Below are 25,551 nucleotides of genomic sequence, written 5' to 3'. Positions count from 1 at the left end.
GTCTTTTGTCGGTACGCTGAACATATGAAAGTCAAAACGGCTGTGTGCAGCATCTTAGACACTTCAGTTCATAACCTGCAGTGCCCAATTTAGGAATTTTATCATTGTTCTGATAAGCAGTACAATTTGTTTTTCTTCCTGGTGTGTCTGATGTTTGCTGAACCTAGGAATTATATCACTTAATGTCTCTTGAGAGTTTCCCCACTGCAGTGCAGATCATGGTGGCTGCAGCAGAATACATGGAAGAATGCTCAGTTTTCTACCTGCCAATCAGAAATCCCAAATTGTGACTAGAAAACGAAAAGCTTCTCTTGCAACGAAAGGCTTCTAATTAACCACTGTGAAAAAGGAAAATGTTATCAGATGGTAATCATTTTCATCCTTCTCCATCGTTTTACGAACAAACACTCTGGTTATCATTCCTCATAAGTTAGCTGTGGTAATCACTTTTCCCAAACATTCAGGAAGCTACAGAGGTGTTCCACGTTTTGCTGTAAACTAGCCGTATTTTGATCTCTAATTTATCTGCAGCTTTTTGTTTCAGCTATGAGTGTTTTGTGCTGACCAGTAAGTTTTTATTTTATTATCAATCAGCTTTGCTGACATAACAGCTCGGTGCTGGCAAAAGAGAGGTATTTTCTGTGACTGCATACTTCTGCTTCCTCAGTGTCATGGTCCTTTGCATTTACCATTTTGCTCACCCTGGAGCTTCTTGGGCCCTTCACTGAGCTGATTTTAAATTATCTGAAATGGCAAAGAACTATCCAAAGCTTGATCTTTTTAATTATTATTTATTTTCATTCTTTCTGTCATCTTACTCAAAAGTCTATCTCTTCTCAGAAGGCTGAAGGGGGAAGCAGAAAGGATCCTCATTGGTGTAGCTCCCAACTACAAATAATATAAAGCTCAGGAGCGTCTTGGTTCTACTTCACTTCTATTCTTTAGATTCCCAGGAGCAAGACAGAACGCGTTGCACCACTTTTGGCAGCAGCCATAACCTATTGCAAAAGCAAATGTTAATAATACCCTTAGCAAAGAGAAATCCACAAAGAAAGAAGGTAAAGAGTAGGAATTTCGCTGGGGTTGCTGCAAAAGGGAGTAAGTGGGAATCTAGAAAGCAAGGTAATCACTTTCAGAAAAGAGGTAAATGATCATAGAGCACTAAAAATTAACTCTCATTGCATTATTTACATATCAACAAAGTCAAAGACCCGCTTCCATGCTACTGAAGGAAATAACTGGCAGTAGATTAACAAGGACCAGGTCTGGTTCTTTAGTCCACGCAATGAGAATGTGTCTTTGTCTATAAACAGTGCATCTGCAGTGGTTTACGATTAATGTAAAGGCTCTCCCGCATCCTTCAGTGGTGACTGCTGTCAAGCAAAAGCCCGCAACTACTATAGATCATTGGTTCTTCTAGTCCAGAGTCCTCTGCACTTACTTTCTTGGTGCACTAAGGCTGTTCTGAAGATGGCTGTCTGGCTGGAAGGTGGCAAGAAACGTTGACCTGTGTAAATGTTTGGCAGAAAGCCTCTAAAATAAAATCACTCCTTTGCATTTTCCTTCAGCTTTTGGAGAAAATTTTTTGAACTGAAATAGCAGGAGAGCCTGCCATATCAGACCTACTCAGCCAAAGGACTTGGCAGGGCACTATCGCTGGAACAAATTTGCAACCTTGTTTTTCGGTAGACTGTGCCGAGAAACACCAAGGTGACTGCTTGTGAAAATGGTATTCGGCACAGCAAAGGAGTAAATGAAACTGAAATGACTAACTGTGGTAAGGGGCCTTAAATCATTCGATTCTATCTAGAGAAGGTTTTGCACTTTCCAGCTTTAATCTGGCCTAAGCTTGATATAGTGGGAGCAAAGCTTCTATGTACTAAAGTACTATGTACTCCTTTGTATTGCAGACAAGTCTACAATATAATTAATGCTCTGCTCCTTTCAGTTAAATCGTATCTGTGACAGTCAAATATTTTGATTGCTGCTATGACACTTATTAGGAATTCAGCTACTTGAAAGCTCTAAATGGTTTTCCATCAAGTATATGTAAATCCCAGTTTTTAAAAGTGCTGTATTTACTGTAACTTACTTTGAGCATGCTTCCCCTCTCTCTCTGTGCAGGGAATTTTTGCTCATCCTCCCCCTCCCCCCCGAATTGCTTTGATATTCTTATTATTTGATTTTATTTTTAGCTAACTTTAAAATAGTCTAATATTGTGGGGGTGCAGGGCTGCAAAGAGCATGTTCCAACTATTTTCAGAAGAAAGTTTTAGAAACCTGTAAGTAACTCTGCAGCTCTGGCTTTGGCGGGTTTGCACTCATTTCAATGATGAATTTGCCAAGGTTGAATATCTGTGTTGATGTAATTCCTCTGTGCGCCTAATGTTTTTTTCTTTGGAATATAACTTTCAGCGCAAATATGCTGTCACTCTCTCAAAAGAAGAAGCTGCCATGGTAATATCTTTGTCTTATTAGATGGCGTAGCAAGTACTACGGGAGAGTTGCACTTTTTTAAGCTTATATATCTGACTATGTGACTTTGTATATCACATTTCTTGCTAAGGTGTATTTATGATAGCAAAACAGTAGTGTTTCTCTGGAGACTGAGTATCTAATTCTTCTGATATCCAAAATCTTGAAATTCCTACTTGTATGTACAAAGGGCGTCTATCAGTATGCTTTGTGTTTTCAAGTAATAATTTTGGGTCTCAAAATGAAAACATTGCAACTTAACATAAAGATACTAGTGTTCATCTTCACTGCTTACATTACAGTGATTTTCCTTGTGTAAAACAACATTTAAAAGGCTAGCCTCTATAGACTTTTGAGGGTAAAAACAGTATGCATGCATTTGTAAGTGATTAAGCTAGACTGCGCAGACATGTGCCATCTGGAGTTACTTTTACCCATCTAAAACAGAGTATTCCCATTTTGATCCTTCATTTTTGGGAACAAAGGTAAAACAACATTATGCAACCACCCATGACTAATGCTCTTTGTCAGCAAATATATAAAATGTAGTATTACATTACTGTTAATTCAGGTTTTTGTTTCTTCTCTGCTTCTTCTTTATAACAGATTTACAGGCTGATCACAGTCAGTCACTGAACAAGTGCCTGCAGGAAGGCCTTGACTGCAGCAAAGAAAGGCTGCCTCTGGAAGAGCTCTCTGAAAATGCTGCAGGGAACAAGAACAGTCTCATGTGCTCTGTGAAAGCAAATAGTCTTGCACAGCTCCGGCCAGGGCCTCAGCAACACTTGCGGTGGGAGGCCAGATACTTCTCATAGGGAATCTGCCTCTCCATGCAAACTGATCTCTCGGGCAATAGAAGGCACTGAAATGTCTCACAGTGGGACCACAATCTCTTCTTCACCAAGTAAAACTGCTTCTAAGGAACAAGCACCCAATCTCCTTTCAGTTTGATTCTGCTTATTCTTTCATCTAAGAAACAACTATTGTATTAATATATTGCAAGCTGACTATTAAAAGGAAAAGCTGCAATATTAGTAGGAAGAATTCAGAGTTGTACATTTCTCTGGTCAGTAAAGGGAAAGAAAGGCATCCTCGTCAGTAATTACCTTCTCCAGAGCTTTGCTACAGAAGGATTGGAAGAGAGCAGCCTGGGGCACCAGTCTATGAAGGCTTCTTCCAGGGTAATGCAACACAAACAGGTGTTGCAAGCTACTTTTGAGCTTAGCCTATTTTTATTTTGTCTTCCCTTGTTTGGAGTGACTGAGCACTTGCTCTTGCAGCAAGTTGCCTTTTGCTTGTAATCTGCTTGTATTCAGTCACAAGAGATGCCGAACGGTAGAGGCTGAGGGGCAAGCTGTTGGCACAGAGCTGGTAGAGACTCTAGCAGAGGAGATGAGTAATGCCTGGGAAGAGCTGGCCAGGAGAATGAGGCTGCTCGGCTGTGGAGAAAAAGCCAGCGCTAGTACAGAGCCTGCTTGGAAGGTGTTGAGAAAAGCCACTAGACTGAAGTGGGGGCTGGATTCAGGATGAGAGTAACCAACCAGTAAGGAAGAATATTCACCTATTTAGTAATATGCCAGGCCTTGAAGGTAGGTAAGCTGATCTTCATTAAGTGTATCACAAGCGGAATCAAATTCTTGGACCTATGGCTATACGTCCTGAAAGTTGCAACCAGAGGCTGTGGTATGTTGATCTTCCTTCCCATGTTGTGTCATTTCATTGCTCCTCTTTGGCTATATTCTGAGCAACTTACTCTCTCAGTTAGTTTATTTAAATAATTATTTTCATTTTGTTAGCTATTAAAACCTCTCAATGAACTCTGAATTACCATGTTTCTGTATATTCCAATTTAGGAAAAATATGCCATTTGAAAATAAGCAAAAAATGTATTTTAGACATGGGATACTGCTCTGTTTGCAACTGATTAAGCATTGATAATATTTCATTTAAGCAGATTTTCACTGACTGATGATTACTGATTGTATGAGTTGACATAAACTGATCCCAAATGAATTGAATTCATTCAATTCCTGATCTATGAACATGAAGAATAAACTTGCTTTAAAACATCACTTATCTCAGAAAAAAACAAACATAAAAGAACTACCCTCCTTCCTTCCACCGTTTCATAAACGAGAAGGAAGAGGAAGATATAAATTCAACATAAGATTTATATCTGCCATTTCCCCCCAATGCTTGCATAAGAATTCAACTGCAAGTAAGCTTGTTTTATCAAAGTTCTGAGCTGAATCAGAAGTACCAAATTTCTGTAGTAAAGCACTCAGCTGAAGACATTTTTTTTACTCTAGGATAAAGAAAACAAATCGAGAAAATGTAAAGGCATGGTATTTTCTTAACTGTATGCATCTGTTTTCCAGGTTTAACTTATGAATATCAAAATGATCTTCATTAATCTGCTTGTTAGGATCTTGTATGTTGTAAGAATTTCTTGACATCATTTTTAGTTCTAGATTCTTTTTTATTGGTATTGAAAAGAAAAAGAAATTCTCTTGTCAATTTGAATTCCCATCTATGAATTGGATAGTCTTGAAGGAAAGCTAGTCTTCGATTAATTTGTCTTTCGAAAAGTGGCATATATTGGACTAGTTTTCTTTAGAACCCTCTTATTGTGCTCACAGAACTGAGGAAGATCATTAGCTGGTGTTAATTTTTATTGATTTTGCAGTACAGGAGCATTTGAAGGCTCATTAAGGCCTTCCTTGTGGCACTGCTAGCTATATCTGGGGCTAGTGAAGACAGTTTTGCAGGAAAATCCTCAGTTGCAATATAGCAAAACACTAAAACTTGACAAACTACGTGGCAAAAATCATGATGGAAGATAAGAATCTCACAAATGTGTGATTACAGGTTTTAAAATAGCATTTTTAGTGGAAAAAAGATGTAGGTGAGAAAAACAAACGTATGATGATTTATTAGTACAGTGCTTCACTTATCCTTGCGTGAATGAGAGATTTTGAAATTAGAAAATGAAAGGGGAAGTTTTAAAAGCTACTAAAACTACATGGGTATAGGGAATTTTTTCTTTAAATTTTCTCTAGAAAGTGGAAAAGCAAAATCTTAGATCAACCAATCACTTTAGATCGACCCTGAAAGGGTATGTGACTTAAAACAAAAATGTTTAGTTTAATTTTAGATAATATTAAGGTTTTTATTGATATTTAGATAGAAATGTAAGTTTAAAACAAAGTTCAGATGTTATGAATTGGTACTCCCTTCTCCATTAAATAGAATGAAGAAATTCCACTCTTTTAAGCAAAAATATTTCCTCTCTCATCGCCCTGAAACTCTCAGCTCAGCCAAGGTTTAACTTTGAGACAATTTGTAACCTCTTTATTGCCTGAAGTAGTAAATGGAGAAAGAGTTGTTTTCCTGATAGGAGAGGTAGAATTTTTTTTGAAGTGCTGACTCCTAAAACTTCTGTAATCTGGCACTATATTTTTGTAGCTATGATCTACAACAGCTTTCACTAAGACAAGAATGATTATTTTTCAATGGTTGAATAAATTTATGAAGCTTAGCTTTTTTATTTTTAGTGCACTTTTTTGATGCACAGCACAGGGAAACAAGGTTTTTTTTACATAAACTGATGCAGCAGTTTGAAAGCGTCTAGCTGGAAACATGTGCATGATCTCATAGTAACTTTGTGGTCATTGTACAAAGCAATAAAGCAATGAGTATTTATAATAAAATCAGAAAGCTTAATTGTGCTAAGGTTTTTCCCGTTGCTATCGTGATTCTGAGAAAACTCTAAAACAACAACTGAAGCAACTTCCTGCCGTGGAAGCAATCCAAAAATCAGAACAAAGGCCTCCTATGGACTGGACGTGACATCCTGGCTTGCTATCATCCAACGTTCATGTTTTAAAAAATTAGCAACCTTTCTTGGATCTGGTGCCTAGGGTGCTTCAACGCCTTGCTGAGGGGTGAGAGAGCGGGTGAGCCTGTACAGGGGGCGGGGGAAGTTGTTCAAACCTCTTTACTCACCAAAACTACTTTCAGTTTTGCAAAGAGAGGGAGTTAATGAAGAAGCATCTTTGACAAAGTTAAATCCATCACTCGTGTTAAGAAGGTGGGTTAATGAGCCAACAGCACTGTTTGCCAACAGGTTACTCTTGGTCATGGTCTGTCAGTCCCCGTCCTGACACTCACTTTGCTTTGAGCAGAGAGACTCCCAGGCTCCTGCCATGAGACTTTGCCTGCAGCTGAGGTGAGGTCTGTGGCACTGGCTTTATCATTGCAAGGCAGGGGGGAACAAGCAACAAGCTCTTAGCACCTCTCCCAGCTTCCCTCTCTCCCAAACAGCAGGAGCAAGGCTAAGCCAACCCTTGCAAGCTCTGCTCGCCTCTTGGCCTCCTTGTCAGCCCACGTGGCAAGAGCTGCTTGGCCCCATGCCTCTCGTCCAGCCTCGCCTGGGCCACTGAGAAACCTCCAGGCAGCTCTGCAGCAACCAAGTGAGGCTGTGGGTAATAGGGCTGACATCATGGGTAGGCAGCATTTGTTACCTGTTCTTATGAAACGAAGGCCAATTAAATTGAGAAGTCTTTTGATTTATTTTTATATGGCATAGACCCGTATTTTGGTCAAAAGAGCAGATTTGCTTTTAGAAGGGTAGTGTATTATTTGGGGAAAAATCCCAAGAAGTCCACAGCCGCAAAGGAAACTCAGTAGACGTAATGTCCACTAATTTTCTGTGACAAAAATTAGTTTTGAAGTTGTCACACTATGCTCATATCTCTAGTTAAACACCCTCTGTAAAGGGTGAAAGCAACATGGAAAAATCTAGGTATGAATAGAAATGTTAGAAAGAGGGAAATCTGTCATCAGAGATAGATTTAAAGCTAAAGATGTCACTCACTGTAATAACAGTGCCCCCCTGTCCTGAGATACTGTACTGAAATGGTTTGACACTTTGTGCAGATACAAATATTCTTCTTGGCTGCCTTAATGCAGAACTGTGTAGCTTATGGGCAGAAATATTTGAAAAAATGGTGCCCAAACAATTGCATAGGGGAAGAGGAGAGGGGAAAAATGTTAAATACTGTACAAAAGCATTCTTGCACCCAGGTGAAAGAGAGTAGGAAAAAAATTCAGCAAAGAATGTTCAAAATTTAGCTTCTTATTAGAAAAAAACATTGGCAAGGCTGCAGAAAAAAGCATTGATACATTTTGGTTTTCCAGAAAAGATTTAGATGGTCCTTGAATTCAGCAAAGCTTGGAAACGCTTTTTTTGGCCCATGCAAGAGATCTCCAGGGGCTTTTCAGCTTAAAGAAACCACTTCATACAGCAGAAAATTTAAGCGGCCGTAGTGGTGGGCAATGGCAGGCTATTGAACTTAGAGGTCTTCCAAAACAGAGATTAGAACCGGCAGCGTGCGTGTCACACATACGTGTGCACAGGGCGACGACTTTCCAACACAGCAATCTTTCCGATCTTTGTTGCTTACATTGCATCATCTGCTGGAGATCTAAGAAGGCCAAATTTGTTTGCTAAATTCTTTATTCTGCCTGGGGCTACTGGCAACTGTTGAAAGTTTCCTTGTTAAACTGGAGTGAGTGAGTTATTTTTTCTGAGAGTGCAATTGTATGCTTTTCTTTTCTTTTCTTTCTCCTCTGCATCTTGCCAAAGCCAGGACAAACAGAAATGGATGGTTATTTTAAAATGAAAAGTAAGTAACCACCATTACAGAGAGGCTTTCCATACAGACAATGGCAAAACACTGGCAACATTAGACGCTGAGCTTTGATAAACATCTCAGACAAAAGCTTATAAACTGCTAGCATTCTGTGAAAACGCTGTACTTTCTTGCTAGTATTTAAAAAAACCCTTTTTTTCTTAATGTGTGGATTTATTGCAGGTTCTTCATGCTCTCTTGACAAATGGAGTTGAAGCAGCAGGTGCATTCTCTTTTCTCCAGGCCTTTGATTCAAGATTAAGAACATTTGTATGAGAAAAACTATTAATTCTGGAAGCTGCAAAAATGGTATTCTATCAGTGCTCGTCCCTCCAGGATGTATTCTCTTAACCTCAAAGCTGCAGGGCTTGAGTGCTTGTATGGGTATTTTCAGAAGGGTTAACAAAAGCTTGAGACAGATCGTGGCTACTCCTTTCTTTTATAGCCTTCACTGTGGTTCAGCATGGTTTTGCTCACCTAGAGCATGTGGCTTGTGAGGAAGGGGTGCTGTTTCCGCAGCAGATTGCAAGTATCCAGGTGAAGCAGTTGCCAAACTTGTTTTTGCAGCTTGGGTTCCTGCACAAGATAAGAACCGTCTTGTCCTTCTCCAGCTCTGTTCGGAGGGTGTTGTGATACACTTTGCGTGCGTGCACCAACACATGCCACCACCGCTCAAACAAACGGATACTTTCATCGTTGATATTTAACAGATAACTCCTCTGAGCAGGCACATACACACTTGAAAAGGAATGCAGTTGATGTAGTAAATCAGAGTAAGTTTAAGTGACTTCAGAAAAGTGTTAAAAGTACTGAAAACTTGCAAATACGATGTCCTTATTGGAAGCAACAGGGGCCTTAAAAATCCTCATGTAGTTCAATTTGCTGTTCTTCCTGGCACTATTTCTACTCGGTGTGTGTATGGTGATTACTGCTTACTTTAGTAATGGCAGCAAGGAGGTCAGTTCTCTAAGTTTTGAGGATAGGTCCTGGGTTTCTCTGCTTGGCTCTTAGCTACCAGAACAGCCGTTTCAGTCACACATGAGCTTCATTAAAACCTTACATAAAACAGAGAAAGTGGCCACGTAGTTCTTTGTGGCAAGCAGGGAGCCGTCTCTTTCCATGCTAATAGAAAATCTGCAGGATTGGAGGTAGATGTTTTTGTCTTCTTGATTTTAATGGGGACCTATGCATGATCCATTCCAGAGTATGTAACTCCGAAAATAACTGCTGTAGGAATGAGGGAATGGATTTTCATCTTAGTGCCTGAGATTAAAGGCCGTTATTTGCAGCCAGCCAGTCATGAAGTGAACAGGGTTTGCTGTGTTAAAGTCCCTGAAATATCATGTGAGTTGTTCGTTGTCACTGTCCTCCTCTAACTGTTGAATTGTTTGCATGAAATGCTCTGGCGACAGCCAAAATTTAGTTGTTTCTGCTAAGTATTACGTGTCATCAGTCACTTGCTTTTCAAATCAACCAATCTTCTCTCTATAGTCGTAGCATTTGCAGTTTTTACATGGCTTCCTGCCAAGAGCCTAACAGGCTGGGACGTTCACAGAATTGCGCACGGTTGTCAATGTTTGTTTAATTATACAGGTATTTGTTGTAAACACGGGTGGTAGTTGGCCAACCACAACACTTAATGTAGTATCTGGTGAGCTTAGTCTAAAAGCGTCCAGGAGTTTGGCTGTGCCCTTTCTAGTTAAGAATGAAACATGATGTAAAGTAAGAGTGAAACTCCATTAAGGCTGTTTTGACCGTACTTGAACTTCTATGGCAGGTGTATGTAACGCAGGAATAACTGCCACCAGGGGTCTCAGTGACACTTTTTATGGTCATTTAAGGCTTCAGTTGAGAAAAGCACTTTGAGTGGGTAATCCCGGATGAGCCTTTCGGCTTACACTTAGCTGTAGGCACTTGGAGTTAAGTGGTTTCCTGAATGGTGATGCTTTCAGGAGTTCAGGTCTGAATTTACATACTTTACATATGACAGCTGAAGTACACGTCTGAGTTCAGTAAGTTTGTTTTATATTTGCAAGGACTAAGGAAATGTTTTGCACAGGAAAGAACTTAAATAAATAAATAAACCACTGTAACTTTCTTTGTATCCTAACTTTTTTCCACTTTAAGTACTTTTTATAGGAATGCCCAATGTCTGTCTTTTCAACATCCAACTTGGAATGAGATTTTGTTTGGTGAGATTTTTGATGCATTTCTTTTTAATGTTGAGTTTTGTTCGGGGGGGTTTTGTTTTTTGTTTACTTGTTTGTTTTTCCCCCAGTGCTGTGCGCCTAGAGTTAGTGCCAGGTGTGGGTTTCTGGCAGAATCTCAAATAAATACATCATAGAATCATCTGTTTGCTGTTTGCCCCACTGCTGTTTAGGATGCACAGTTCACATAGCCTCCAGATGGAGGCTGCAAGGCAGCATAGCGATGAGCCATTTATTAGCACTGTTCCTAAAAGTAGTCTCTTGCCCAGGTACCCTCCGGGACTGTAAGTGTAGACTGAGAAGGTGCTTAAGACGGAAGAATTATTCATCAAGAGAATGAAATAAAATGAGTGAGCTCAGCACTGGGAAGCCAACAGATTTTTCAAAAAGTGTCAGAGCTGTTCAGAGAAAAAAGATAAAGTTTCTTTTTTGCATGAATTGTCTATTGCTACTCTATATTGTGACCTACTGAGATTACAGTGTTTCTGTATTTTCACTGCCATCCTGGCTCTTTCTATTAATTTTCTCTCACATGTGTTCTCACATACTGTCTCTCACAAAGTCCTGCTGGGGATGCTTGTATATTCATGCTGCAATGTCAGATGCCAGTCTGACCATCTTTTCTGATGACTGCTTGGGGTTAGCAGTGTCTGGAAGTGGGTTGCTGAGGGATATGTGTAAAGAGAATTATGATTTCTCTATGATGGTTAAAGAAAGAGTCCAGCTGACTCCAAACGACCATTCCTGCTTTGTATTTTCCCAACAAAAGCAATGCAGATTCTTTTTCTAAAGGCCTTTTAAAAGCATTAGCTTCTCTTCAGCCCCTGATGGTGTACCCTTCAGTTACTCAATTGTTTGGGTTATGTTTACTGGTCATTATTGACCTCTTTGTTAACATAGCTACTGTTGACATCATTCCTTATCCGACAGAGATAAGGCCTTGTGTTCTGTTACATCTATACAGGGCAGCTCTCCAAGACTAAATTCCCCATCTCTATCTGAAATATTTGTTTTATGAGCTTTGTAATGAGAATTGTTTACATGGGGGAAGGGAAGGAGAAAAATCCCTGTAAATGAATGCAGTATTCTCTGTGTAAAAACAAATAATTCAATGAAATAATAAAGATAATGTGTTTTCCAGCTGCTGTTTGAAGATCTCAGTTGCTAGGGCGTTTGATATCACAGTATAACCCAGTTCCATGGTTACGGTTTGCATATCTTTGCTGTTCTTGACAACGAGGTTAAAGACTATACCCTCATCAGTTATCTGATTAGAACTGGCTCTGAAAATGAAAGCTAGGAGAAAAATACCTTATGCAGCCCATGTAACCATTTCACAGCTTATTTAATCTAGTCAGGATGCTGGAGAACATAACTCAGCTGTTTAACCTGTGAATGTCTTATGGCAGGAGGATCATAAACCCCTGCCTTGCTTACATGCATTTTATCGACTCCAGTTAAGGGAAATGTCCTTCTATGTGATATCTCTTTATTTGCTGCTGTAGGCACAATGTCTTCATAAGAAAGGCAAGTTTTTATACTTGAGAACAAGGCTGGCCCTTAAAAGAAACAGTCATCTAACCACCGAGTCACTGGACAAGCAGGTCATACATCTCTCATTGCCTTCAGCTGCGCTCGGAGATTGTAGAAGACCGCCCTTTCTCAGCTAACTCAAAACATCTCTTTGGTACTGATTAGCCAGTGTCAAAACACGTTCAAGGAGCTGCACAAAGACAGAAGGCAGGATTTCTTTCTTGAAAAGTCCCTATGCTCTGCCCTTGAAACAGGATTAAAAACAAAAACAAAACAAGAGAAGGTAGCAGACTAACACATGGGATTGGAGGTTAAAGAAAGAAGAGGCTGAAGGAGTGACAAAAGTTTATTAATGTTTGTGAGTTACCAAAATGCCCTTTTTGTCTTCTTTTTTTCTCTAGTTGGTAATTTTGGTCCCACGACTCCACTGTAAACGTTGTTTGTTCATGACCTGAATCAATCCTCTCTTGACTCAATTAGTTTAGTTGTTGGCTATATTCTAAGCTAGCTGACTGCTTATTTGCTTCCAATATCCTGCTCTTACTTTTGCCACCAGCAGTCAGGACCAGAACAGCTCACAGGGCTTTAAACTCCCACAGAAATCTAACTTGTTATTCTGCAACGCAAATACACTGGCTTGTTACAGTTGCTCAAGGTGGTGACCTGCACAGCACTTTCTATCTTGAAATGCCAATTCTAGGTTTTTTACAAAGTTGAGAAATGTACACGCAAGATCTCCTTTTAAAATATACTATCAATGGGAGATTTTGATTAAAAAATGCGTTGTCGTGTTTCTCAATTTTTCATTGCACGAATGCAGTGGAATAAGGAATTTTTATTAAAAAATGAGCCATCTTTGAAAGATGCTATCTTAAAAAGGAGATTCTAACTTTTCATTTACCTTGCGATAGCTCCTCTGTTCTGGGCCCCATATTGCATATTGGCCCCAAATTTCTGATTGGTGGCAAAACAATCTCAGGATTATTCTGGTATTTTACATCAGTAGTCAGCGTTCAGGAAATAGCTGTTAAGAATCATTTGGCTATTATACCTCCTTGATGTTGAAGATTACGTTCCTAGCTTGAAACATTCACTCATATGAATTATAACCATATTGAAATGTGAAGATAAAGTTGAAATATAAATGACAAATGGAGGCAGAATTTTAGCACAGGAGAACCATTGTTTAGTTCGATAGGATTTAACTGCAGAGTATGAAAGAATGCCAAATCCTGCGCCCTACTAGATCAATGCTCTAACCACTCTTAATGTTCAAATATTCATTATTCTTTTAAAAATACTCCTCTGAAGCAACAGACCTCAAAAGAGCCACCAGCAGAAATGAAGCAGTTCTGCAAGAAGGGTATTGAAGATTTAAGTTCCTAGAGTCTCTTGCCATTAACATCATCCACTTTCTTATGAGCAGTCCTGTATCTGATCCCGAGGTAACAAAGGTAACAAAGGTAACCTACAAAGTAGGTAACGCAGTTCCGTTCCAGAAGACCTCCATCTGCACTGATGCGGCTGAAAACAGCTGACAATGTTACCAGATCTTAATCTCATCAGGCATTTTTTTGTTAAACAAACAGAAACCAAGACCTGAGAGAATCTGTAACTCTTTTTTTGGACAGATGGCGGAGTCATTGTGAGAGTGCTATTGAAACTGTTTGGTTTGCCAGTTGGGTTTTCTCTTTCAGTGCTCGTACTCTAATTTCTTTCCTGGTTTCATTATTGTTTGTAAAAGATTCCCATTTACACAAAAGGATAGAAATGCTGGATCTCTGGAGGTCAGCTGGTCTGGTGGGCTGACTTTGCCCAGCTGAGTCTTGGAAACCTCCAGGGATGGAGATACCGAACGTCTCTGGGCAACCTGTTCCAGTGCTGCACAACCCCTCCTAGGGGAAGCTTTTCCTAATGTATTTCCTAACTCTAGCGAGAAGATGGCAATACAGTGGGTGCGTATTGGGTCTCGGAACAAATTCACAGCCCTCAAATTGCATGTAAACAGGCAAGAGATATGTTCTGTCTTCAGGTGATGTCCAAAACTTCATCTAGCTGTATTTTAAAGGAAGTCGGAAGTCGGAGTTCTTTCACACCAACATTTAATCAGATAAACAAGGTGAAAATTTACATCAGGTTAAAAAGTGAGCATATCACATTCATTTTGCTGTTTTCTTGAAATGAAAATCTGAGCAATCATGAAAATGGAAATTCACTTTCTTTCCACCTCCGTTCCTCCTCCCCCATCCCCCCTTTTTAGAGGATATTATAGGAACAGTCATGGCCATCCTTCTAGGGTTCATTGGGAAGAACACAAAGAGTTTTAAAAGAACTACTTCTTCATTAACATCTACTGGCACGGGGTTGCTCTCTAAGGAACTGTATACATCAGTACAAGCATCCCAAGCCCTACAATGCTCTTAATTAAATAAATACCTTGCTAAAGAAACACAGTATTTTTTTTTTCAAATGTGAGCCACTTCTTCTTCCTGCCCCTTTTTCATTTCAACCCGCACTCACGCTGTCTTTGCCAGCAGCGTCCTCAGGCTGTGCCGTGCTGCTCAGCGTTCTGCTGACTTCTTTTGCTTTAAAACGACAGAAAACCTTGCTGAGCTCACTCAGACCCCTTCAAGCTATCACAGGGAAAAAAATATTCAGTTCTTTTTGTACCTAGTATTGTCTTTTTTTTTGGCTTTTTTCAATATTTTAGCCTAAAATGAGGTCCATGAGGAAGTAAACGTGCGCATTTGTATGTTTATTTTACTACCGAACATTAGTATGCTGAGGGCATGGTCCAGTAGATTATATTCTCTGCCCTGTCGCCTTTGGGAAGGACTCAGGCTGTCACTGCCTGGCAGCCAAACACAGCTTGTTGGAGCGGCAGCTTTACAGCATGATGTAATGTGCTCTCGAACCATTTCTGGGCTGGGTCGAAGGACAAACCAGAGCGTTCCCTTGAGAGACGGAGGGTCCTGCCTGTCAGGCCGTCCAGGGACTCTGCGGCCTGCACACCTGGTACAGGTGGGGCCTCGCTTGTGGTTTTCCATTTAGTTCAAATATATGAACGTACAGAGTGAGAGGATTTCCCTTGCTATCTGAAGTGCACTTTGAGGCTGGCTGCAGGACAGGCCCTCTAACCCTGATTGTTGTCACCTAAGACTGCATTTTACTTTATAAGCTCTGTCTTGTGAACAATTGGAGTTTAGGTGAGTAACTGAGAAACTGCTAGAAAGGATTCAATTCTTCTGTGAATAATGCAGCGCTTCTTAATCTAATGTCTGTAAATAGATTCCCTGTCTCTTTAAAGGCAAAAGAGTTACAGAAATCAAGTTCCTGTGAGAAATGCCAGGGAGGTGCTTTGCATTTTGCTGGCTCTTCTGTAAAACAGCTTTCAACTTTCTTGCTAAGCTTTGACTGTGTGTTTTAACCCTTTGCTTGCTTAGCTAAGTACAAATTTCCTGCTTAGTTGCTCTGGTCTTCTTACCCCACCTCTTTTCTCAAAGACCTTGGCCCCAAAGGCTGATCCTATCACCAGCCTGACGGCTCCCTAGCCGGCCGGCTGCATCTTCGCTCTGACTCCCACAGTGCCGGGAAAGCCAGGCTAAATAACCTCTGTGCAGATCTTACCACCCAGAGGGAGCTGACCAAGGGCGGAAGTTATCCTTCTTGTCAGAGTTTCATGCCGCTCTTTCTAGCCATGGAGGATCAGTTCTTACACCTTGCAGCGATGAAGGCGAGCTGCTTACTGCAGTGCATCAGCTAGACAATAGCCAGCAAGGTGAGGGAGATAATTTGTTTCCTTCCACTTGACACTGGCAAGGCCAGAGTTGGAGTACTTTGTCCAGTTTTGGAGCTTGCAAGTACAAGAGAGCTGTTGACTAACCACAGAGTCCAGCTGAGGGTGACCAAGTTGGTGAGCGGACTTGAGCTGCGCCTGTCAGCTTCTGGGCTCTGCCTGTTCAGGCACAGCCCTCTGCAGTGCTAACATTTTGATGTCTTTCAGTGTACTTGCCAGGCTGCGGGGACTGTGACAAGACTTGTCAGGAAGGATAATATATTTTCATTAGATCAGCTGCAGACCTGAGGAACAGATTCAACTCTGGAAGCTTCTGTACTTTCCGTAAATGAATCAAATAATCTGATAAGATAGTATCTCTTCTTGTAAGCCTTGCTTCTCTTATTTCCTTAGACTCTCACAGCTGAACAGCATTGCTGCTACAATGTAAGCAGGGCTGATTGGTGTGGATTAATGGCAGAAGCTATGAAAAACCTGACCTCTTCTGCATTACTTTTCTTTAATTTCCAACTCAGCAGCTGGGGTTCTGTCTTGGTCCCCTGTTTCTCACTCGTGTGCTGCCAACAATTAACCAACATGTATCATATTTTGTTCTGGTCTACCAGTATGTATATATATATTTACTGTCAGTTTGGATTTAATTTTCCTGGAACCACATAACAGACTGAATAGTTTCAAAGCAAATTAGAAGATTTAGATACTCCTCATATGAATGTAGCAGAAGGTCCAAATCTCTCTGAATGTTTTGAACATCTCAGCTGCACTTACACAACAATCCTATAGCAGTTAAAGGTAGCTGAAGATTTGAAATATTGGTCAGTCCTCTTGAGCTAGTCAAAAGCATTGGAATCAACAGAGTTCAGCTTGAGAAGACCCCTGAAAAACCCACTGTGAGAAGAGCAGTGGTCTTCTACACATTCAGCATTTCCCACAGACACGCAGGCCAGCACCCCAGCTCTGCAAAAGGCTCATCATCCACTACAAGATGAGCCTGGATCTGCATAAATTACTTGAGTAGCAGAGTAGGAGCTGGCTATACTTCTTTTTATTGGTGAGCAGGCTGATGAATGAAAAGTGTAAATGCTATATATTCCTGATAAATGTGGCACATACCTCCTTAGCAGCACCTGATACATGTGCTCATAGAGCTAGATGGTATCTAAGGTAATAAAGCTTAACTTTTTTGCTGTTCTCCTGAGATTAATCTTTAGTGTAAAGGAAGTTTCCAAAGAGGCTTTGACGCCTTTTGTCACCATATTGTAACTCTCAAATTGTTTTGCTGCTATCACAGTGCTTTAGAAGAGCATCAGCAATAGCTGGCTTGTTTAGTGAGCTATAACTATTATTGTAACCTTTCACCACATCTTGGTTGGTGTATTGTCCATTCTGACACAGCACATGAAGATGAGCAGATGACACTGACTTCTCCCTTCCCTGGGATGTAGAGGTATCCTCACTCCCACAGGCTTTCTGTGTTTAGTCAACTTGGAGTCTTTTCTGCAGAGACCAGTTGGAACTGGTTATCTTTGAGCTCTGAAAACTGCTTATTCTGTTATCACTCTTTTTTTGAGTGAATTCCTCTGTCAAATTGGTCACCGGTCTGAGACTTTCAGGAAAGATGCTCCCCTGTCATGCATCTGTGAGGTTTCAAGCTGTGCTGAACTTCCTGGTCATTGTCTTCCTTTCATGGTAGATCTTAATATTTCTATTTCCTACTATGTTCTTTGGACTGTGCTAGGTGTTTTCCTTGCCAGACCCTATAAGGAGTTTGAAATATTTTTCATCATACCTGATAAGTACATTTGACAATCACGGATGAACTGAGGGGGGACTTAAAGACTACTTTCATAACATATCATCTTGAGTCTGCTTTATCTATTGGTGTGTTGTGCAGATTATAGACTGTATCCACCTGGATCAATCTGGATCCACCTTCCTGTGTTTTTTGGATAGCTTTGAGCTAGAACATGACAGTTAGAGTTAGCTTCCTTTGTTGGGCTGAGAACAATATAATGGTTGCTGCCATGGAAACGTCTATAAATGACCTGTGTAGAGGTTACTTACTTATTTACTAGTTGGAAGGCTGGAATGATTAAGGAAGAGAACTAGATTAAGAGTGTTGAAGCCCAAAACTTTATTCTAGTTTTAATTTGTATTAATATGATTAAGGAATGGAAGGATGGCCATACAAAACTAGAAAGATGGAAAACACAATAATTCAGAGTTCCCTTTAAGCAGCTGGCTTTCTTGGGCACCTGCTTAGCAGATTACCAGGATGGCAAAATGGCTCGTACCTTGCAATTTGCCCTGTGTCACAATTCTGGAACGTCAGACTGAGGGGAGCAGTGACAGCTTTCGCTCTTTATCCCTTCTGTTCAGGAAAGGATCAGGCTGAGAGGAGAAGGCCATCTTGTCAGCATAACAGGAACAGCAGATACAGCTTTCCAGGACTCATCTGCCCCACCTCCAGAAGTACTCAGGCTCCAATCAGTCAACTTTAACAGAAACTTTGAGTTTGAGGCAGCTCTTTGTGGGGTAATGGGTAAGCAGTCATGTGCCCTATGCACGGGGGCTGAAAGTCCTACTCCCTTTGACACACTAAGACAGAGATCTGTATGGATAATCCCTTGGAAACTGCAGAGACAGAGCACCTGAGGGAGGGAAGAAGTAATGATTGTGCTCTACAGATTTGGAAGTAGCTTCCCCATTCACACGGTTGCCAGTACAGCTAAGCATGCAACTTCCTACCGCTTCACGCAGTGAGCTACTGTCCCAGCAGTTCAGTGGCAGCTAGCATTCACTCTGTGGATGACTTAACGGAACGAGTAGAATTTAGAGCAACGGAAAGATGCCACTTTCCCTCTGGTGGTTTCACTTATTCAGACCTTTAAGACAGCTTCACACATTGTCAGATATTTATAGTTAGATCTGTCTTAGAAATCAGCCTAGCTGCAGGAGCACAGTTTTCTTACAGCACAGTTTTATTCTGTAATGGTTCTTGGAATGACATAACTTGTCTTTATCCAGGAAATGAACACCATTGGTTGCATCACTTAAATCTTCTCGTTTAGACCAAGGTAATTATGGTGTATTTGCTCATTGCTAAGAGGTGTGCAATCAATTGATGGAAAAAGGTCACTAAAGGCAGAGAGTTTCTGTGTTAATTATTTCTCAAATAGTACAGTTTAACCTTTAGACCTTTCTCCACCTTCTTTTTTTATTTCTTTATTTGCTTTGCTGTCTGAGTTTGGAAGAGGTTCTTTGCTAGGCTTTGCTGGGTGAAGATTTTTAACTTCTTATGTAAGGGTTTTGCCTCACTGGAATGAACTGAGATGGAAGCAATAAGAGGTAGATGCCCCCTATTTGTCTTTCTGTTTGCTGCAAATATTTGAAGTCCCATGTAAGAACCCGCATTTATGTGGTGTAGAGAAAAGCATAATGTAATTGCATTTTCCAGAGTTAATATAGTGTACATGTGTGGACAGCTGAGGAAATCAAAGGGACCGAATTAGCTAATCTTGTAGTGATCACATCCTTAATTCTCTCCTAGGGCAGCATGCACAGACTTCTTCTTCAGAGGAAGACAAAATGACCCATCATGCATGCGTAGGACTTTCCAGTCAGGAGATGTGGACTCTATTTCCAGTTCTGTTTTATGACTGTGAGGAAGTTACACATGCCTTGGCTGTGATAAGCAGCAACTATAGACTGCGCAGCACTTTCTGTAATAACACTGGCTTATCAATAGCTGCTGACTCTGTAAAATCATGCAGACCGAAATCGTGTGTGAAATACATATCAGTCACTGATAAAAATCCTTCATAGGGAGAATCCAGTAAAAGAGTTTGAGTGTTCCTAATATCAAAGAAGAGATGTCACTTGCCCATGTTATATTCGTTTTATAGTTTTTCTTTGGAAGATTGCAATTGTTAGTGCTTTCCTATTTGAGCAAATGGGAAAGAAGGGTAGTCTCCTGATACTACAGTAGTATGTTTTGCTGGTGCTACTTCTGCCCATTGACAACACACGTATTTCTGCATGCTTGGAAAACTAGCTAAAGCTTAAAACTGAAGACTGAAAGATGTTCCCAGGCTGTAGGGGCTACCTAGCCTCTCTCTGATCGTTCGACACCCTGCTGTGCTAATTGCCAGGACAAGGAAACTTGATCTTATATTTTTATTTCTCCCTCCTCTCTTCTTGTTGGCACTCTGATGGTATGATTCGGCTCTTTATTCAAGTCAAATGACTTGAAACTAGTGGAAGGGCAGTGAAACCTGGGAAGAGTTCAGGTTGGGGTACAATGAAATTTCTGTAGGTAGGTTGCATTCTTCTGCAGTGTGATAGGCTATGTGTATACGGAGCCGTCTCTTGATCTAGGAGTCAGAGTGCAATTCCTGTTAGCATGAAGGACCAGGACAGTGTAGAGCAGCAAGCTGCTGCAGTAGCGTTCCCTAATCTTTGGTGCTGAGGTTAGGTGGTGACTCAGGCAGGAGAGATCATGCAGGGACAGAGAAAGGGATCTAGCAAGGAAGAAAATGTTCTCACTAGCAGATAAGTTCCTAAAAGGAACCCTTCCCCCCCCCCCCGCCCCCCCCTTTCTTAAGGCAAACATTAGCCAAAGCTGTTTGGCTCTAGCACCATGCTATGTCATTGTGCTTACTCAATGGATACAAACAAACAAACAATAATTTGAATTGTTCTCTGCACACAAGCTGGTGGAGAGCGCTTATTCTGTCATTCTAATCCTGATAAACTGGAGAAAGTACCCACCTGGCACAAAGGAATAGGGGAGGGAGCGGGGCTGAGACCATTAGTGGGCAGACTTCCTTTGTGCAGGGAAGTCTCCATGTTAGCGCACTGGACCCTTGGCCTTACATTCTCCTGTTGTAGTAAGCTATCAAGGAAGTGTAGAACGGTGCTGTGATTTGATGCCCACAAGAACAGGCCCGTGGGTAAAGAGAGGGCAGGTCTCTACCAGTGCTTTCTTTAAATTGCTCTCTTTAATTCATTTTGTTGAAACATTAAGTAGAACTACCCTTGGGGGCCTTGCAGAAGGAAGTGAAGGGAAAGCAGAGTGCAGATGCCCTAGAGGAGTGCATATATTTGTCTGTGTGTTCCCAACAAAACCCTGTATAGACATCTTATAGGTGTGGCTGGAGGACTGCTTGGTTGTGCAGCCAGGACATTAGCACGGTGTAAGGAGATAAGGACACAGGACCAGGAGGGCAAATCTATTCCAGTCTCCCGCTCTTGGAGACAGTATGTCACATAATCCCTGCGACAAACTGACTGAGCCCCATTTTAAAATTAGCTCTCGGTTATCGGAGCACAGTTTCTCTGAGCTGCAGATTAAATGTGCTCTAAATACAGATATTCACACACCGTGTGGCCCAAACATGGCTACGCTGCTTCTTAGGTCTGCTTGGGTCTGGAATTATGACAGGCACTTTCACAAATTAGTCCTTGCCAGATTTCAGGAGAATCTGTGAAGGGGAAACCCTCTGCTTCCTTAGGAGGTGTCCCTGGAATGACGGGTGCTGAGTGGAGGCAAGGGGCAAAGACACCGTGGAGGCTCCACACCATCAACTCTGGTCCATCCAGCTGTGGATGCTCTGATCCATCCAACCTCCAGCTCATTCCACTTCCCGGCTAGGGCTGCCTTTCCAGAGAAGGGCAGTGACATCTGCACCATGCCCTCCCAGCGCACTTCACCATAGGAACAAGTATGTGGCCAGGCACAGCCTCATACGAGGATGAAGAGCCAGCCTGAACCTGGTGCGGGGCCGAGGCAGTGAGCATCGGTAGCATGAGGCAGATAGTCTTGCTACGTTTTTGGTCTACTGACAGCTAATATATGTCTTTCTTTGGCACCCAAATCATTTTCATTTTTATTTCAGTTAGTGCTCACTTGGAATTCTCATATTTTGTATGGTCCACGCGTATCCTGTTACTGCAGTTCTCAGTCATCTGGTTTTATTGTTTTACGTCTTCCTCCTCTAAACTGATGGTGTCTCCCAGCTTTGTCTTTTCACATGGACGCTCTTGGGCCTCGTTACTGTCCATGGTAAACCAAAACCCCAGCTTAGAGGAACGCCATCTGTAAGAGTCTAATTAAGGGGCAGAGCAGGAAATAAAATGTTTGTTGTTGTTGTTGTGTGATCTTGAATAAATTATTTGTCTCTCTTTTCTTCCCCTTCTCTTTATTCTCTACCTTTAAAATAAGATCCATCCTCCTCTTTTAATGTACTTTGTCTAGCAACTTTTTGAGCAGCAACAACAAAAGCTATAGGTGTATGGAGAAATTTGGGCACAGACGTGAGGAGGCTAAACTGGACAGTTAGATACTTGTCACTGCAACAGTGTGGATGAGATCATTCAGATATTCTTGATTGCACAATACTGCCCCACTTACAGCACAGTTAGACCTGGTTTCCTATGTTAAACCACACCAGGAAAGGGCACAGAGGCCTAGCTGGGGATAATTGCCACTATTTGTTATAGATTGTTGCAGCTACATAAGCAAAGTTCAGTGCAGGACCAGTTGATGTTGCAACAAATATAAGGAAACTCTATGCAACAGCATATAGGAAGGGAGGAGGATTTTTATTTTAAAGCTCATTTCACTCATGCTCGCTGTCTCATACCCATTCTTTCATACTTACACACTCAGAAGCACTCTCATAGAATTCCTTTCATATTTAATTCATACCAGCCTGGAGGTTTCTATTACAAATCTCTGTAATACTATGTTCGGGTGCTGCTTCAGGAAAGATAGGGTGAAACAAGGCTTTTTATTCCCATCAACTCAGAAAAAGATATACAGTAAGAAGGGTTTATCATCTGAAAGACTTTATTTAAAATATGTCATTCTGAAACTAGAGCTCTGTCTCTTTAGTTAAAATCCACTAAAACCCAAAAACCAGAGCTGCACCAGTCAGTGTACCCCATCACCCACTCTTGCTATCAGAAGAAGCACAAGATTGGATTTTCAGGCTAGTGGCCCTGAAACATCGTGGTCTCTGGTTTATTACTGTAAAAGACTGTATTAGACACGGGTAATTGGCAGAAGTGTTCTGAGGCAGTCATTATGTAATCTGATTTTTTTTGAGATGCTTCTGGGTGTAGAGCAATGTATAAAGAATGCCAGTGCACAATAGAGTGGCTTGAATTGCTCATACTGACTTTTTTTTTTTGGAAACAAAGTAGTCTGTGTTGCACCCTATAACCTTGGTCAAATATTTTTCATAGTAAATCTCTCTATAATGCATGATGCTCTTTCTTAACCCTTATATTTCTTTTCGTTTTTTAATACTTTTCTGCTTTATTGAGCTGGTGGATCAGCTGTGCTCTTTTTTAGAATTCTCCACTTGTACTGATTAAACCAAAGTAATATTATACAAGCCAGTTATTTATGAATCATGGTCATACAGGACAGTGTAACAATCCACATAGCCAGAGCTTTTTAAACTGAACTACATAGCTTTGTGCTTGGGAAGATAACTGTTAACTCACAGTCCAGTGTGCATTGCACTCTGAAGTTGCCCTGCTGATTCCAGTTATCTGCACACCTCCCTGCACTATGAGACTAATCCCTTTTTCTGGCTCCCATGAGAAGTTCTGCTGCTGTAATAAAGGATCACGCTTATGACAAATTTCTAACGTTCAAACCTTTTTTGGTTTCATAATTTAGTACTACAGGTTTTATTTTACAGCACATCAAATATTATCCATCTACATATCTCTTTCAGAGCACTAGTTACTGCTTTTTTCCTAGATGATATATATATAATATATATATCCAACATAAAAACACAAAGCTGACAACCTATGTAGTGTTTGTTCTGAGCAATTCAATTCAAACGTGATTTTTATGCTCACATTTGACTCAGATTGAGTTTATACAATGAGAAATCCAATAATGCCTATATCCAGTATTTATCCTTATAATGCCTACATCTAGTATAATTCCAGTTTAACCATGATCATTTAAATGTGATCTGAGACTATTTTAGGAAAAGCCTGATCCCATACTGGAGACCGGTAATGTAAACGGTCTAGCCTTATTCACTGTTTTCCAGACAGGGCTTGTATGGCTGCTCCATGCGCACACAAAAACACCAAAAAAAGTAGTGACACAGAAGACACCAAGATTTGAGGCTTTGAATGCCCTCTAGGAATTCATCATGGGAGCAGTTTAATGCCCGATTTCTTTTCCACCTTACGCCCATCTGCAGTTTTCCACTCCCAGGGTGCAAGCAGCAGCACGTTTCCATGCCTCAGGTATGAAACAGCCCGGCACAAACGTACCTGCCTTCAGCAGCACTTTGACATATGGCGGTATAAAATTGGGTGTTTGAGCGGTGGACGAACGTCCTACTGTCACGCTCTTACAGTGGTGGCAACAGCGGCTCAAGTCTAATCTAAATACCTGGAGACAAGGATATCTTGACCAGCTTCAGCATAATTTGACAGAGGGTATGTCTGTGCCTTTGATCACGAAAGGAACAATACTTAACTCCATTGGGAGGCAAAAAACGTTTCATTAGCTTTCATTATTGACCTGAAAATAATTTTCTTTCCCATTTTATCTCATCCAAACCTTTATTTTTGCACATAAGCAAACAGCTGGGGCAGTGGAGCGCTGCCGCGCATGCAAGGTATTTTATTTTTGTTTTCCCTTTCTGAAGTCATGCCAATGACTTTTAGACACACTAATTCTGCCTTGAAATAGGCACCTTTCAGTCTGCCACTGCCTTTGTTATTTTGCTGTGGTTGTCCGGTCACCCTACAGCATCCCAGAGCATTTCAGGCCCTGTTTCCAAATTGCTCCCCTGAGATTTGCTTGCTCTGACCCTAGCTAACTGTTTGCATAGTATTTTGTAGTTGATCGGCTTTTGTGTGTGATCTATGAAGGCCCATATAAAGAGGGGGCCTCAGCTATTCAAATACTTCTACAGAATTAGCATGAAGTGGTGAAATGTGGCATTAGACTAAAATAAAGACCAGTACAGGACACGAGAGCTTTTAGTGATGCTTCATGGTATGTGGCTCTTTGCTTCTTGTCCTGTGGAAGCACATGCACCCTAACAGTGCAGCATAGACGGTGGGTGGGAGGCTGTTGGGTTGGTTGAGGGTTTGGTTTGTTTTTTAACTGGCTTTTCTGTGGCTTTATTTAGTAACTGTACACTGGGGAAGGGTGTATACTGCAAATGGAGTGCTAATGCTTTTCATGCTAATGGTAAAACTCTCCTTAATTTCATTGGGGCTAGACCGTCAGGCTTCAAATCTAGGCTGAACGACAACAGGCCCGCACGCTGTACCAACGTATAGTCATGCTGACAGCACGAGCCCTAACAAAGCTCCATTTGTCTTAACACACTGCAAAAAGAAAGTATCACAACCAACGCTGTTGGATAGGCTTACCTTATTATCCCTAGCTAAGAAAAAGAGATGACACGTGGTAGCTGCTTGGATTACAATCACTTAGTTTTAACTCAAATCTGCATCCCTTATCATTTCAGTTCCTAATCAATGAATGCTTGGTAGCAGTAGTGTGCTATTGAATATAACAATAAAAGAATTCTTACTTTCACACAAAAGCAATAGCTGTGGAATTTAGTGTCAAGGGCATCTGGCAAGAGTTGAGATGAACAAACTGGTGAGCTTAAGAAATGCTTCTATATGTTCTCATAGCTGCCGAAACAAGTAATTTAAGCTGAACTGAAGTTTAACCTAAATTGAACAAACAGGTAGATTCTAGCAGCTAATCGCTGCAGAGGACCTGAAGGAACTTCTGACTTCCCTACCTCCCCATGAAGCATTGGAGAATGTAGGTCACCAGTGTTGA

Source organism: Struthio camelus, chromosome 2, assembly GCF_040807025.1.
Source record: "Struthio camelus isolate bStrCam1 chromosome 2, bStrCam1.hap1, whole genome shotgun sequence".
Taxonomy (NCBI): Eukaryota; Metazoa; Chordata; class Aves; order Struthioniformes; family Struthionidae; genus Struthio; species Struthio camelus.
Note: the sequence above shows the minus strand (reverse complement) of the source record.